Source organism: Pezoporus flaviventris, unplaced genomic scaffold, assembly GCF_033815535.1.
Source record: "Pezoporus flaviventris isolate CSIRO_AGI_PZ_B2104156 unplaced genomic scaffold, CSIRO_AGI_Pfla_v1 ptg000002l, whole genome shotgun sequence".
Classification (NCBI taxonomy): domain Eukaryota; kingdom Metazoa; phylum Chordata; class Aves; order Psittaciformes; family Psittacidae; genus Pezoporus; species Pezoporus flaviventris.
In genome coordinates this window covers 5,141,221-5,157,109 of record NW_026892550.1, presented here as the reverse complement: position 1 = coordinate 5,157,109, position 15,889 = coordinate 5,141,221, and the positions used below count along the sequence as shown (strand labels likewise).

The window sequence follows — 15,889 nt, the reverse complement described above, 5'->3', positions numbered from 1 at the left end:
AAGACATACTCCTAAAAAAGGTGAAGTTGTTTTGAAATGAAGAAAAAAGAAGAGAACAATCTCCAAGAAATTACATATGAGATGCAAAAAGATGAATCTAAAAAGGAGTTTGGGATCAACTTAAGAAAGGCATAAACCCAATAATGAATTACCTAATATGTTACGAATGCCCTACAGAGATTTTGCAGGCCAGTAGACAGTGAAGGTGTGAAAGTAGCAGTGAAAAAAGGTAAAAACAGAGTAAAAGAGAAATGACTTTTTATTTTCCATTTTTATTCACCACGAGGCCTTAACACATACTTTGGCTGCCTCATTTCCAGTGTCAAAAATGGAACAAATTAAGAAATATCAGGAAAAAAAAAAAAAATGACAATGTCCCATACTGGCCCTCAAAGGGTTCTAAAGAAAGGCAAGGTTGAAATAATGGATCTTCTAGCTGTGGTGTGTGAGATCTCATTTACACCTGCCTTTGCATTAGAGAAATGGTGATGGTAATTGTTAACAAAATTCTACAAGGAGGAACAAGTTTAGAAATGTGTGCCCAGGAAGCTTGATAGAGCTTACAATAAAGGATAAGATCATGACATGAATAAATATAACTTACTAATTTATAGGGGAATAATCCAAACAACTTTGTAACAGGAAGATAAAGCTACTAGTGTTCTTTGAAGGAGTCAGAAGAATGTAGAAAAGGGAGAATATGTCTGGATTTCTTAAATACATTCAACAAAGTCCTTCACAAAAGCCTGTTAGAGAATCTATTGTGAGATAGGTAAGACTTTAATATAGATACCTGGCTAAAAGATAGGAACAATGAGTAGGAAATAGTGGTCAGCTCCTGAATATTTGCCAGTGAGCTTTCAAAGTAATCTTTGCTTGTGCTTGGGCAGTGCAACATGCGTATAAATGACCTTGATGTCCAGCAGAAGTACAAACTTGCTCACTAGACAGGACTATGCAGGGTAGAAATGAAAGCTTACTGTGAAGATTTGCAGAAGCAATAAATCAGTTCCAAAGTACTCACAAAAAAAAGCCAGATGGAATTCAGCGTTGATAAATCAGAGGTAATGCACCTAAGAAAAAACCCTCTTCAATTAACATACATAATGATATGCTCTTCAGATGTGCTCTTAGCTATTATCCTTTAGTAAAGAGATCTTGGAAGGGCCAGGCAGTTCTATAAAAAGGAACTTGATGTTCAGTAACAGTCAAAAAATCCCTACCTTTGATTTTCAGAGCTATTTGGAGAGGAATGAGAACAAAAAAAGAAAATGTCCTTATGCTATTTTGTAAATCTCTGGCACAAACACATCTTGAATAGTGCATGCTGCTCAAGATTTTCCATCTTAATAAGTGTCTGGTAAAGCTTCTACTGTAGTTGCAAGTGGATGTACACAAACAAGACCTGTAGATGGATATCTTTTCTAGACCAGCTAGAATCATAAAAAAGCCATAAACACACTACTGAGCACACAAACTCTCTCAAGATCTAAAAAGAAGCAGTAAAGAATTGTTGTGATCCAAAAGCCAGTTTCGTATTTCTAGCTATAGAAGTAAGGTTAATTAAAAAGATTAATTGGAGCTACCTAAAAACCTTGTCTTGCCTAATCTAGAGTTAGAAAATGTATAAAGAAGCTTCCAAGGTATGGTATGGCACCAATACAAAGATAAAATAAACAGCTTTGATTTATACAATTGATACCTACCAGTGGCTTGGGAGATTGTGGCCACTGCTGAGGTGTGGAGGTGGGTTAAGAAACAATGGTGACCAGCTTTGAGAGAGTCACAACACCATCATTAGGGGTCACAATGCCATTGTTAAGTAATCCAGCTCAGAACTGTAATGGCTCTCCCATGCCTGGGGTTCAGCATATGGTGCAGCTTTTACGCATGGTCAAAGGATTCCATACTGATGTCCCAAAACCTGAGGTTTTGAAGAGCGGAGCATCAATTCCATCATCAGCTCTCTCCCTGGAGGGATTCTATTCTTATTCAAGCATCGATTTGAAGTACAAGTGCTCTGGCTTTACAAGGATTTCCTGATTCTCTTACTGACATATGTATTTTTTCAGAGAGCATTGTTCTTCAATGGAGTGCATTAAAATGAATCTACAGGTAAACATTCTGTTCAACTTTTTGACAAATGGCTCTAACTCAACATTTAACTCCAAAGGGCCAGGAAATGAAAATATAGACCCATTTCTCAATAATTATTAATTTCCTGTCACTATTTTCCTTACTTCAGGAGTTTAGAAAGTTCTAAAAATCTTGTAAGATTGATTAAAGAGTAATTTGGAAGCAAGATGAGGGGAGGCAGGTGAAGGAAAGGGACAGAAGACTATTTCTGAACACTAAAAATAGCTTCAAATTCCTGCCAAGAAATGACAAATTGTTATATACACAGTCAGACATGGAGATGTATATTTTGTTTCAAATTCCAATTTCAAAATGTACTGCATAAAGAGAAACCACAAATTGAAACTCCATGTGCTCATATTGGCAGCAACACCAAAATTAAGTTTTTTTCTAAATATAACCCCCCCAAAACCTACCTCAACCTTCCTCCACCTCCTGCCCACTCTTTTATAAGTCAGAACAGAGTATTTTGGTTTCTCAGTGACTTTTTTCCATTTCTTTGAGTTACTAGTGAAGGGCCAAGCTCTCAGAACCTTACTCAGGTAACATTTCCATTGGTTTCAATGGGAGGTTTGCCCATGCGAGGTCTGCAGTATTTTTCCTGGTATTTATATGAAATGAAGGAATGTGTGACAGGAATGAGGATCAGTCTTTGCAAGAGAGCGAGAAGAAAACGCTATTTTGTAAAGGGATGGAGGGTAAGGAAGGAGGATAACGTCGTGAGGAGCACTATATAAAACTTAACCCCTCTTCCATCTCTGTAATTTCTCCCTTCTAAACAGAAAGGCTTTTCAATTTGAGTGAAATATCTAAAGAGAATTCATTTTGAGGACTCAGTCCAGGTCATAGGAAACAAGCCACATCAAAAAACCCCAAATAAATCACCTCTAATTTAAGCAAAACTGAACCAGGGACTAAAGACAAACCAGCCCTTTCAGCTTTCAGAAAAGAAACCAACATCAAAAGAAGAACCCGAAGTAGAAGCCTAGAAATGTAAATTTGTTGGTCTTTTCACACTCAAATTCTCACGCTTTTTCCATTTCCTTTTACAGAAGAAGAATGTGGTCAGACGTAGGGGAATGACTTAACAGCTTTTATTAAAAGGTAACTTAGTCAACTTAGTCCTCTTATGGATAACTACAGAATCATTATAAAGAGGATTAAACAGTTATGATCTGTCCCAGTTTGAATACTGTGGCTTGGAAGTTTTGACTCATGAGGTGTTAATTTCTCAGTCTGATTACATGAAAATGTATAAATATGAGCACTTATGAGGAAAAGACGTATCCTGCTGGAAGCTGAATGGTGTTGAGTTGCCTCCACTTCTATGAAGAGCATTGGAAAAAAACTCCTATCATGTTAAGTGGTACTGCATATAGTAGGAAGTGTCAGATACATGCAAAGGAGTGCTACCACCTCTGTTTTACTAGGTATTGAGGTGAGGAACAGATGCATTAAATGACTTTGCTGTGAGGTCCTGTGTGAGGAAGGGCTTGATCTCCACTTGGTCCACCCAATGAAGGCAGCAGGGCTGAGGGCACTCAGTGCTGGCTGTAAAGTGTCAAAAGTTGGGTGGTGGAAGTGCCACCATGTTTGACTGTGTGTAAAAAAGCCATGTTTGTTTCTAAGTGGCCAACCTGGATGGCTTGGGGCTTACAGAGACTCAAATCAGAGAGAGACGGGAATCATATTGTGTTAAGGTAATTAGGGTTACTCCTCTGAAGGAAACGAGGTGCTTCCAGCTATTGTCCTCAAAAAAGTATCAGAGAAACAGAAATTATTTGCCACAACAGCGCTAAGGAAAACCCTCCTAAACCAATGAAGCAATACAATGTAAAGAAATGTGAATGAATTGTTATATTTTTAGTAGCTCCTAAGAAATGCTCTGCCAACAGCCCTCTGAATCACTCTGCCTGGAAACTACCTGAGTGCTGCCTTATTTCTAGACATCTGTCAGCACAGTTATTAGCTAGCAACAAGCATAACATGAAAATAATCATTCTATTTAAGGCAGGAACAATAGCTAATTGACTGACATGAAATTGCATCAATATTATCTTCTGTTGACTTTTTGATAATCCATTGAAGAACAGTTTGGGTTTTCCAGGGTGGAAAACTCTACTTGTTTCCTAGCAGGAGCCCCACATCAAGAAGTTTTCCCTAATGGCTACCTAATTTTTGTAAATATAAATTATAATGCTTTCCAAGCATTGACATTTCATAACATGTCTTTCTTTTTTCCAAGGTTCCATCTTCTTCAGAATGCAGACTGATATATTTGGTACAGTAGTGGAATAACAGCTGGATACCTGAAATTCAGTTCATAGCCTTTCCAGACTAATTTTGAAATGCTAGGCTGATAAAGGTCTTTAGGCACCTGAAAGGTCCAAATAGGTGCTTCTTAGGTATCTAATTGACACTGAAACTAATGGGAATTAGGTATCTTTCATGGACTTTTAAAAAATTATGTAGGACTATGGTAGCAACAGAAGCTACAAAATAACTCGAAAATTTCAGCTTTTTCTGATGTAAGTCTGTCTTTCCTGAACCAGTCATTTTTATAATGTAAATTTTCCCCAAATTTTCATTTTTGTGAGACCCTGCTATTCCCACCCTAGTTGAAAAACCTCCTCATACAGTACATTAATGCCTCCAAACTCTTCTTTGTTTATAGGCTACTCTCAAATATCATTCAAACACTTCATGGAACTTAGAAGCTTTCCTTTGTGATCAGAAGATCATAGTCTAATGCCTGGGTGTACAATCTAGGAGATTTTTCTCACCCTACCATTCCAATTTTCAGAAAGCACCTACTTGCTTTGGGATGTCACATCTTCGCATTAAAAGTCTTAAAAATACAATCCGAGCTCTTCTGAAAAAGTATCTTTGGGAACACGAGGGTGTGCATGAATATCTTCAAAGCTGTAGTTTGACTAACCCAGCCACTGCTTAGATCATCAAACAGGCATGCATTTGGGACACAGAGGCACTACAGTCCTGGTGTATTCAGCCCAGAATCCTCATGGTTATGTGAATAATTATCCCTTCATACCGGCCTAGAAATCTTGGACAGAATTAGCAATCACAGCAAGGGTGCTAAGAAATAATTTGTACCATACATCTGTTAGTGTCCCTTAGCCCAGCTGGAATTTACATGCTTTCCTCTCTATCTTGGGTTTCTCAAATTGTGTTGATGTGTATTTAAGCCGCAGGAACATTCGAGGCGGTCACGCAGCGGGGGAGATGCAAACTTTGCTGGTATTTTGATTCCAAACTGTGATATCTCTTATCAGGATGGGTAAGGAAAGAAAGTGTCAGTGGCATTTAGTCTCCTGGACTAAGTTTCTCTGGCTATCTCATGGTGTGGTGGGTGAAAAGTGTGAGGGCAAGGCCATCACAAGTGTGGAAGAACTCACAGACCACTCAGGCAAGCATTCTCCAACAGGTATCCCATGATATCCCAACTGGACGCAACTGACAGTTTTTTTGAGTTGTTAACTTAAAGAATAGTTTTGTGCTTTACTTCATCTTGTCTTTGAGAAAGAAAAATACAGTCCCTAAATCATTTCAATCACTAATGCTTTACTCTTTATTCTCCTCCTTTTTGCTGTTGCAACCATGAAGAGGGGGGCTGTCATGAAAGTGTCATTTAAAGTCGTAAAGATGTAAGAAGGGGAGAGCAGAATGAAGTACCTCATGTTTGGCCCTGCTTTGGCCAGGTGGTTGAGCTAGAGGTCTCCTAACATCGCTTCCCACCTGCAGTAACCAATTATCCTGTGAGAGTGTGGAAGCCTGAACTTTCAAGCCTATTTTGATTTTAGAAATTACAAAGTTTTCTTTTTTTGGATGCACAGCATTCTGTTTAGCCTCTTGCTTGACTTATGATCACATCATATTTACGCTTAACAAGCTTTCTCTCATTCACTCTTCCCTCTACTCTCCTTTACTCAAACGCCATAAACTCTTCCCACCCCATATATTTTTCTTTTACTCCAGAATTATGCATTTCAGATGGGATTTGCTTTGGACTGCTTCCAAATACACCCACTCCAGTGCTCTGAAAGTGATGAGGTTTATTCGAAGATGGACTTGGCAAGTCTGTGCTTCAAAGGGCTACTGATCCAAAGTGCTTCAGGAAGACTTTAAGACACACAAATAAAACCACAAAGCAATAAAATATAAGGTCACGAACGGTGTCTGTATTTAAATGTTTAGAAGAGTTGAAGCCGGTATATAATTCTGCATTACAAAACTTGTCTGAAAATGGCTACTTCTCCACCAGTGAACCAATATCAGTCAGTTTAATGGCAACTGACTACTTACAGGCTGTGAGCATTCAGGGTTCCACTATGGTGAAGAACGTCCATGTCTTCAGCACAACATTGGACTTCGATTCAACAAGGTTACAGGCAGTCAGAGGAATCTTTAACACGCTGTTGACTTATTTTTTTCCAACTGTAGATGCATTAAACATGCTCTGGAGAGGCCGTACTGTCCATGGGTAAGGCTATGAATTTAGAGACCTGGTTTTAATCCTGGCCTGCTCCATAACCTTGACTGAGTTGCCTTTCTCCTCCACATACCCTTCTAGAAAATGAGGGTCCCCCGTACAGCTCTCTGTTGTAGAAGCACTCAAAGAGCTACTGAAGAGAACTGCAATGAAATGACTGGGATTTTGTTTCTGCCAGGGCACTAATTCCAAGACCCACACCCAGTCATGAAATTACCTTTTAAATGATGAGACAGAATCATTCTTTTTTTGTGATATTCCCTGCATTTACCTCCCTTGGGTAGCAACAGTGGAAAGTCCTGGCGAGGAGAGCAGCCAGTAGACAAGGCCTTATTTGCCCAGGTTTTAGGGCTTTGCCTGTGTCAGTGGTGCAAGGATACCAGTCTCCTTCAAGAGGTGTGGTTTATCAGTGGAGCTTTTGCTGTGGCTCGGACGTCAGGCTAATGGTCTCACGTACAGATTCTGTAAGATGCCTTTCATTCATCCTGCCAAACAGGAGCTGTGCCTGTGATGCTTTCCCAAACTGAAGGGCATTGCTTCATGAATGCAAGCAATGTTAAAGCCTGAATAATGCACACAGTCTTCCACTGGCAAAATGCTTCCACCTCTCCCTTTGCCCTCCCCCACCATGTGGTTTAGCTTTTGGCTCTGCAATAGATACTCTGAATAAATGTTAGCTTTTTGAGAGGCTAACACTGAACACTGGAAGTCTGAGTCAAATCCAGCCGTATTACAAGTCCATTGTTTAATTGTTGTTTGTTTTGGGATTTTTTTCCGCTGAAGCTTTATGGTGTTTTAACACCTCTATTTTTTCACTTGGTGGCCCGAAAACATCCATATACTAGTCAATCCAAACAGGAAACAAAAAACTCAATGGGAAAAAGGGATATTGTTCAGCATATATGTTTGTCTCAGCTTTAGCCCACTAAATGGTAAGCATCTAGAAATGGAAAGATGAAGGACATGAAAAATATCCAGATCATGCAGCTTACAGAGCTACATGCAATGTAACAACAACTGGTGGGAACTGTGAAGGACACTCCTGATCTGAGGTGTATTTCAGTTTTCAGCTCAGTAAAACCCCAGCTTCTGCACGAGTAAAAACTTGTCCTTTTTACCAGGCTGTAATAAAATATTTGTGGTGGGTTTTATGGTGCAAGCCACTGTCCACTCAATACAAGCTGAAGGCCATTACCCTCATTTCTGTCATGAGTCAAGCCACAACACATCTCCACACCAAGCTCCAGAGCTCAAGACTGGTGCCAGGCTGTCCGCAAACACCCCCAAGGGCCATTTCAAGGTTCATTTGCCAGAATTACCCGATTGCATGGCATGGGCTGGAAACCACTTTATACCATGCTCTGTTCACCTGGATCAACAGGACACTTATGAGACCTAACAATGTGAAAAGAGAAATACAGCCATGCATCAGTCTGCCTCTAGTCAAGTCAATTTTTAAGTACACACATCTGTGAAACAGCAATCTCCAAACCTCAGAATCCCCTAATCCTGAAGGCTCAACCCAAATCAATATGATTATTGGGAGGTACAGTGAAGTTTCAAGGTATATCATTATTAGGAAGCATGTGGATTTGCTCTGGGATCATAGCTGCTGAAAGCTACAAGAATCTTAAACCCCTCTGTTGTTATCAGGACTGTCTCTCTGGTCTTCCAAACTTTGTGTGCATGGAGTGAAGAGGACCACACTAGTTCAGCCTTACCTGTCACTGATAATCTGTGTGATGTAGCTGTCCTCATCCCAGGCAAGTACTGGACTCAGATGGAACCCAGAAAGGTTTATCCAAGAGATGGCAGATGAAGTCAGTTGAGCTACTTTGGGGAACAGAAAGATCTGTTCTGTATAAAACACATCTTGTGTTTTATAGCATAGTTTACTGTGTCCAATGTTTTCTTGAATGTGATAGCTCTGTATGACTCTATACAGTCCTGCCCACATCTCTGGGGCTCCTTAGTTTCATGCAAACATAGGACAAAAGCATGATCTCCACAGTACTGCACTTGCAGTTGAAGAAAACAGTTTATATCCATTCTCACTCTGGACAGAGATTACAAGGTACTGTGAAATTTTTTTTTTTTTCCACTTATTAAGATGTTTCTTTTGCTATTATCGCTAGAGGGCTGCACCCTTGGACATCTCAAATTTCCTTGCTTCTCCCCATTTTACTGTTCAAGGTCTCTCTGGAAAACCTTCATGTTTAATCAACTTAAAGCATTTCCTCAAACATCCTAATCCTTCTTGACTCCATGTCTGTGCTCCTAGACCTTTCTTCCCATGTATTTCCATGGGACTTTGGAGGCCACTTTTTAACTTCTCTTCGTATACAGTGTCTTCATCCTTTGCTCTATTCATCCATCACCCATCACCCAGAGTGTCGACTTCAGCAGGACCTGAACAAAACTGAGGTAGAATGTGAAAGAAATGGTTTTGCTAGGTATAAATGATGGTCATAAGAGAGGACATTGGCCTAGGGATGTGTTTATTCCATGAAGTGCCATGCAGAAATACCTGAGCTAGCTGGGAACATGCTAGTTCAGGTTACAGAAGCAAAGTGTACACACATTAGCAGAAATACTGGAATTACTTGGGTGTGGCTTTCACAGATTATCCTGTTCCACCCAAATAGGGAATTACTGGGAAGCTGATGTAGCCAAAGAGTGATCATTTCATTGCACTTTTAAAGCCCAAAGTTGGGTTTTTCTAAGCTTTGACTTTTTTTCTCTTAATAAATTATTCACAATGAACAGTACATTTTACACAAGTGAAACTTGTAGAGCAGCCATGAAGATGCTGCTGCTATTACTGCCCTCCCTAGTGACAGCAGAGTATTGATGGCAGAGTCAGAGAAGAAGAAATAACAGTGGAAGGGCTGGGGTGAATATTTCTGCTTGTCTGGTCCCCAGAAAAAGCAGTTGGTGTAATTGAACAAAGGGGAATTAGGAAAAATATTCTGCTGCTTCAAGTAGGCTACTGAGAATCAAGAGAAATCATTACGTGACCTTATGTCTCTAAATTATGGGAGCCCACTTGTCTCTCATACTCCTTTTGCATTAGCAGGGATCCCCCCAGTCCACATTCCTATAAAGATGATGAAGATCAGGAGCTTAATCTCTTCATGCACATCCATCTAGATCTCTCTGAGAGGTACTTATGTAGCCCCATTACCTTAGTTTATCTCACAAGTGTTTTGCTCACTGCCCCAGAAGGCAAATTTGATGAAACTCCAACATTTATTTTGGAAATGGCTGGGGTAGAAGACTCTGCAGTATATCCAAGGAAGTCTGTGGAGGGAATTAATTTCTCAGTTTAAGACAAGGTCTCTCAAATCTCAGATTAGCACTTCAGCTTCTACATGGTTCTCCTTCCCTACCTCGGTTTCCCCTGCACAAAGGAAATTACCTCCATAGAGGAACCAACATAATTGCTGCAGACTCAGCCATAATAAATTCATAAAGCAAGCACTCTGAAATAAGCACCTTTATTCTCAGATAATACATTGGTCTAGGATGCTGGACAGGAAGTACCGTAGGGTTGTTGCTCAAAGTGTCAGTGATTTCCTCATGAGAAACCTCATGAGAGGGCCATGACAGCCCATCAGCATAGAGGTGCTTCATTTCCTTCATGAAAACATAGAAAAACAAGGGATGCAGATGGATTGTTCTGAAATGGGGAGACTACCTAAACAGGATGAGGTTAATTTTTGCAGTGAGACGAGGTCATGAAGCCTGATGCAGAGCAGAGCTGCCTGTCAGCCGTGCAGGCCGAGCTGATACCTCTACAGTGGGATGCAAGGTATCCACATGTGGGAGCTGCTCAGCCCAGCACCAGGCTTGCCTCCTTGCAGTAGTTTGCATTTTGCCAGCAGCACAGACATTAAAAGTTCCTTAAGCTTCCAGAAAGAAGATAAACATGGCTTTCAATGCAGATTAAAATACACACGCACTTTTGAAACATGGTCAGTCATTACTAATTCATGGCTGCTGTCCAGCAAGTGGAGAAAAACATTTCCCTTCATCGGTTCAGCAACAAAACCAAGGGGGGAAAAAAAAAATCAATGACTTATACTGTACACTAAAACAGCTTAAAACACAAACATTTCCAGAGTACAATATTTCAAGCAGTCTTGTAACTGGAGGAGCTATTTTTTAACTGGATTCCTACTTTTTACTACCAACAGCCTTGTCTTATTTGCAGAGGCTCTGCTAGCTGTCAGACATCCTGACTCCACTTAATAAACTCACTTAAAGCAGAACTTTCTTAAGTCACAGTGTAACTACATAAATTAGTTGTTTCAGCGTTAGACCAACACACTTCTCTTTCTTCCCTCTCTCCTGAGCACTGAGCTACAATGAAGAAACTCAAGTCTCAAAAGAACCAACAGTTCATTAAGAAACGCTGCCATAACCTAACATGCCTCATGTACAACAGCTCCCGTTGGCTTTGGTCGGAGCTGCAGGGCTGCTTACTTGTGGGTAAAACTAGGCAGAGTTTGGGTCCATAGGTCTGGGTCCCGAAGTTGAGATCCTGCTTTTGAAATACTTTGCGTGCGGTGCTATGAGAGAAGGAAATGCAGAGGTGATGCCAGGTCATGGGCAGATTTTGCACTGAGTGAAGCTTAATGCACCAGGAAGTTAAGAGACTCTCCAGTGTCTCACTAGATAAGCAGGACCAGGGCATTTCATTAGTGGGTGGATCTTAGTCTGGTTCCTTGTGAAAATGAAGCTCAAACAAACCCCATATTCATGTCTCTGTCTCTATCTGACCCTCCCTTGTAACTCCTCCATCCATTGGTCAAATTTATTCTCATTCTACAGAAAGAAATACATTGCAAGAATAAATAGAACTTAAGGATAAGGGCTGCCAAATAAAAGAAGGGTGCCAGAAGTCCTATGGTCTCAGACGAAGGCCACTTAACCTTTCATTGTGTCCAAAAGGGGAAGGGATTTGAGCAATGCGGGCTCACACCTTCACAGAAAGAAATACTAAAAGGATGCAAAACTCCAAGGCACTGGGCTCTGCTCATTCCTGTGCTTGCAACTGGTAGCTGGTGCTGTTGCTGCACTGAAGTCCCTTGTGGGAAGCCTGGAGGGACTCCGAGGATCACCTAAATGCAGATTAGGCCTGTTAACCCCTCTCCTGACTGGGGATGTGTAGCATGGGATCAATTTACTCAATGGCCCCTTTACTGGGAGGGATGATGTGATGTTCCTTCTCGCCATGTATATTCCCATTCAGAAACTGGGCTGGCTTGACCTCCCAGGGCAGAGACAAGCAAAAGAACCACCCCTTCCCTAGGTTGGACCATTCAACACCAGAACAGGGGAAAAAGTGCCTTGCACGGGGCACTCATGGCAACTGTGTGGGAGCCTAGGACAGCATCGAATCCTGCTTTCCAGTCCTTTGTCCTGCTCTGGCTGTCCCTTGCATGAACGCAGGACCAATTCCAGGCTAGTGATGGGTGATAGATGGCAAAGGTCACTGTTGAAAAGACTGGTTTTCTCTCACCTGCTGCTACGTGTTGTACCTGGTGGCAGCTGCTATTTTTACATTAAAACTCATTTCTTACTAGTAAATCTCTGTGTTACATCTTGAAACCCACATCGAGCCCTCTGGTAATTCGATCTTAATTAAACAATTTAGCTGCCAATCCAGCCCCTTTCTGGTAAGCAGTGTATTGCAATATTTGGTGTTAGTCAAACACAACAGGCATTTTATCAGCCCTGGTGTTGTAAATATAGCTCGATTTCTAAGCAGATGCTGATAGTGAAGTTTGCCTTGCCCTGCCCTACCTCTCCCACTAAGCTGAGTCATAATAATGCACCGGGTTAGCCCAACTCCACCATGTGGTGTAATGCTCAGCAAGATTTGGCAGATAGGAGGCCTTACTAATCTTCTGAATCTCATCTTTCACACTGGAGCAGTTGGCTGGGATATGTCTTTTTTGCCTGTGTAAGTTATTGTATAATACAGTCTTCCAAGTTACATAATGGTTTCTCTCTTCACTCGGTGTCATCTGAGCCCCTCACAGGAATGCACACACATTGCCTCTGACAGCTTGTGAAGTCCTCCAGGGCCACTACTGCTCCCTGCCCACCAAGCAGTTTAGAAAGGGCAGGTACTACAAGCTTGAACACACATGTGCTTTCCAAGGAGCCAGTTTCACCTGTCTTGCATCACGTGTCATCACCTTTTGGAGAGTCTTTAGCAGGTTGTGCCAAATTACAATGAGTTTATCAGCAGAAAGAGCTATATTTTTACCCCTCCTGACATAACCGGAGTTGCCAAAGGTATCTGGTTACGCTGTCAGATGTAAAAGCCACATTCACTGCTGGAGTCAAGCTCTCATCCATGGGGAGTGACTGAGCTCCAGGAGCGCAGGGGTTGTGGCCCGTTCCAAAAGGCAGGTTTTTGACTCAAGGCAAAATCTTTTGCTTATGGAAAAAATATGCCCCTGCAAACAGGGAGAGCAGATGGGAGGCAGATGCTTCTTTCACTGGGGTGGCTCAGCAATACTTTGAATAAGGGCTGGGTGTAATGGTAGCTGGAAACCTTCTGATGGTTTGTTCACCACAGTCCACCCGTTTTCCCCGAATCTGAGGTCGGTCATTGCTGGATCCCAGGCAAATGGTACCCATGTGGCAGATACAGATCTGCCATGCTATGGGCTGCCAGTGGGGTGCAGAGCATCAGTGCTTGCCCTGGCTTCCCACATCCACCTCTGAATGGGAGCCCAGCCTGCCCAGCACCAGGGCCCAGCATCATCTCTTCAAAACCTTAACAGTGACTCCTCACAGATAATATTTCCAGAGACAGAGCTACAGATTCTGTAGAGGGTGTTGAGAGGACTCAGTTCTATCTCAATATTTTGTTTTCCCCTTTTTTGTGTCTATTTATTTTTCATTCTTTGCTGCAGTATTTCACTCCTGTTTGTTCCAGTGGATGTTTTCTCTCCTCCCTTGCCTGCTTCGTTTCTCACAGCCTCTCCCAGTCCAGTGACATTTGTGTTCAAATGTTCAAACCTACCATGCTCAAGAGGGTCCAGGAGCTGGGTAAACAACTTTGCCTGTGTGTTTAGCATACAGCTCAATTGTACATTTACAGTAGATATTCTGCTTTAATTTGCTTTTAAACAGCCCCTTCAAACAGCTCAGAGCTTTGGACATTGTTCTCTTAGGTGCATTACAAAACCATAATTAATTAGCTGGGCTCCCCTGTGGATTTTCTCAGATTTTACCCAATCTTTGCGCCAATTTTAATGACCTTCCCAGTCAGGGGCTTTACATCTGTAAATGCTGAGTGCCATTCAGCACTCAGTAAACAAGGGGTATCTGAGCAAAATAGCTGGAGCTTGAAATCAAACAGTTTACTTGTTTATACTACAGGAGACACTGTCGGTCTGGGTGGCTCTTAGCACCTGCCGTGCCCTTTGATGCTTGAATTTCGGCTTTCTGTCCCATATTAAGAGAACTCAAGATTGATCTGTGTTACCCTTCCATAAAGTTGGGATTGTGGGAAGATCTGTACTGCAGAGCCCTTCTATCCCACCCCTTCCTCTTTGTCCTTTTAAAGCACTTTGTTCATTGTCCGTGCAAAACTTGCTGAGAGCTCTTCACAGAGAAATCAGCCAAGCAATTTTCAGCTGCTCCTTCTTCCTGATGGCTTCAGGCCAACATTCCCCAGCAGGTGTCAGATACCAGCAGATAAGAAGGAAGAGAAAGGAAAGAAAGAAAAATGAGCAACAGGAAAAGATTTGGCGGCTTGTTATACGCACACAGCCCATCTATCACCTCAAGGTGCTCAATAGCTCTTCGGATTTTAGCACACATGGTGCAAATGCAACATGGACTTTCACTCCACCTTGGAAACCCACCTTGTGCAGGCTGTTGCTGCAAGGCAGTAAGTTCTACCCATGCAATGGGGGACATCTTTGGAAAGCAGCAGCCAGCTGGTGGCTGAACACGAGGGATGGAAATACTGTTTTTGTTTTGGTCAAAGTTGAATTTTAGGTGGTTCTTTTTCAGGCAGAAAGGTGGTTCAGCATGTTGGAATGGAGCTGCTCGGGATCCAACTCTAGTTTTTGATGGCCATTGTATGTGAGCATAGGAAAGACACAGTTGCTTGGATCAACATCTGGCATGAGGTGCACCAAAAATAACTAGACTCAAGAGTCAGGAGGGCTGCATCAAAGTGCTGTCTTCACATAAGTACAAAGCCACACCATGGAAATGTAAATATAAGCTATGATTTTCCATGTGATGTTGAAGTTCCATGCTATAACATGGCAAGCAGATTTTCTATGTATTCTGAAAATACACACATATTCAGACAATATGAAACTATAGCAAGGATTTCCCTGTCTGGGGAACAGAGAATGCACAGCCAAAAGAAGTGCTTTTTTAGTACTAATTAGAGGAGTCAGAGTAAACCATGAAATAAAATTACCTCCCTGAGGTATACAACCTGTTCTCACCAATATGAATTACAATTGCTCATGAATGAAGTGAATCAATGTCTGGTTTTAAATGGACCAGGTTTAGGTTAGTGTACAATCCTCTATGATCAGGGTCTCTGTAACTGCACCTACATTAGTACAGCAAGAACCATAGTTATACAACCAGCCAAACCTCTTGGTCTGCTGCTTCTGTGGCAACTTGACGGCCTTCATGAGCCGTCATAAAAGAGCAGCTGCTCGAAGGGCTGAATGCTGAGTAAGACATAAGCAGGCACTGCCGGAGGTAAGCTCTGTAATAAAAGAAAAGTGATTAGGCAACAGTGCTCTGTCTGTGCCCTGGCTCTCCATCTGTAAAACAAGGCTGATGGTATCACCCTTATCTTGCCGGGGAGTTGTGAAGATACATCACATTAAAGGTGATTTAAGAGGTGCTCAGAGAACTGGTGGGTAGAGGAGCAATGTAATTGCTTCAAAGAACAAGATTTTCTTGCTGCAGTTCTTAACTTTCAGATAGAGCAGGGCAAGAGCTGGTATAAACTGCTCCTTCAGGACTCTCCAATGGGAGCAGCTTCACACCCTTTTGATCTTCCTGGGGCTGATATTGGTTCATTGTTTGGGTTTGCTGAGGCTGGAGCACCTCCTGGGAGATGTCACACAGCCCAGGTAATTTAGACTTTCTCTGGACTGAAAATAAACTGGAGCACACCAAGGAAGAGCATATATGCCCAATCCTTTTTCTCTGAAGCATTGACTAAATGGAAGGGAAGCACAA

At 41.8% G+C, this 15,889-nt stretch overlaps 1 long non-coding RNA gene across 1 annotated transcript; it reads left to right on the top strand.

Annotated features, from left to right (window-relative positions):
* Positions 1–1,806: 1,806 nt before the first annotated feature.
* LOC133275048 (uncharacterized) lies at positions 1,807–5,586 on the top strand. Its single transcript, XR_009745379.1, has 3 exons — positions 1,807–2,115; positions 3,189–3,240; positions 4,811–5,586. It is a non-coding gene; the product is annotated as an uncharacterized LOC133275048 (long non-coding RNA).
* Positions 5,587–15,889: the final 10,303 nt, after the last annotated feature.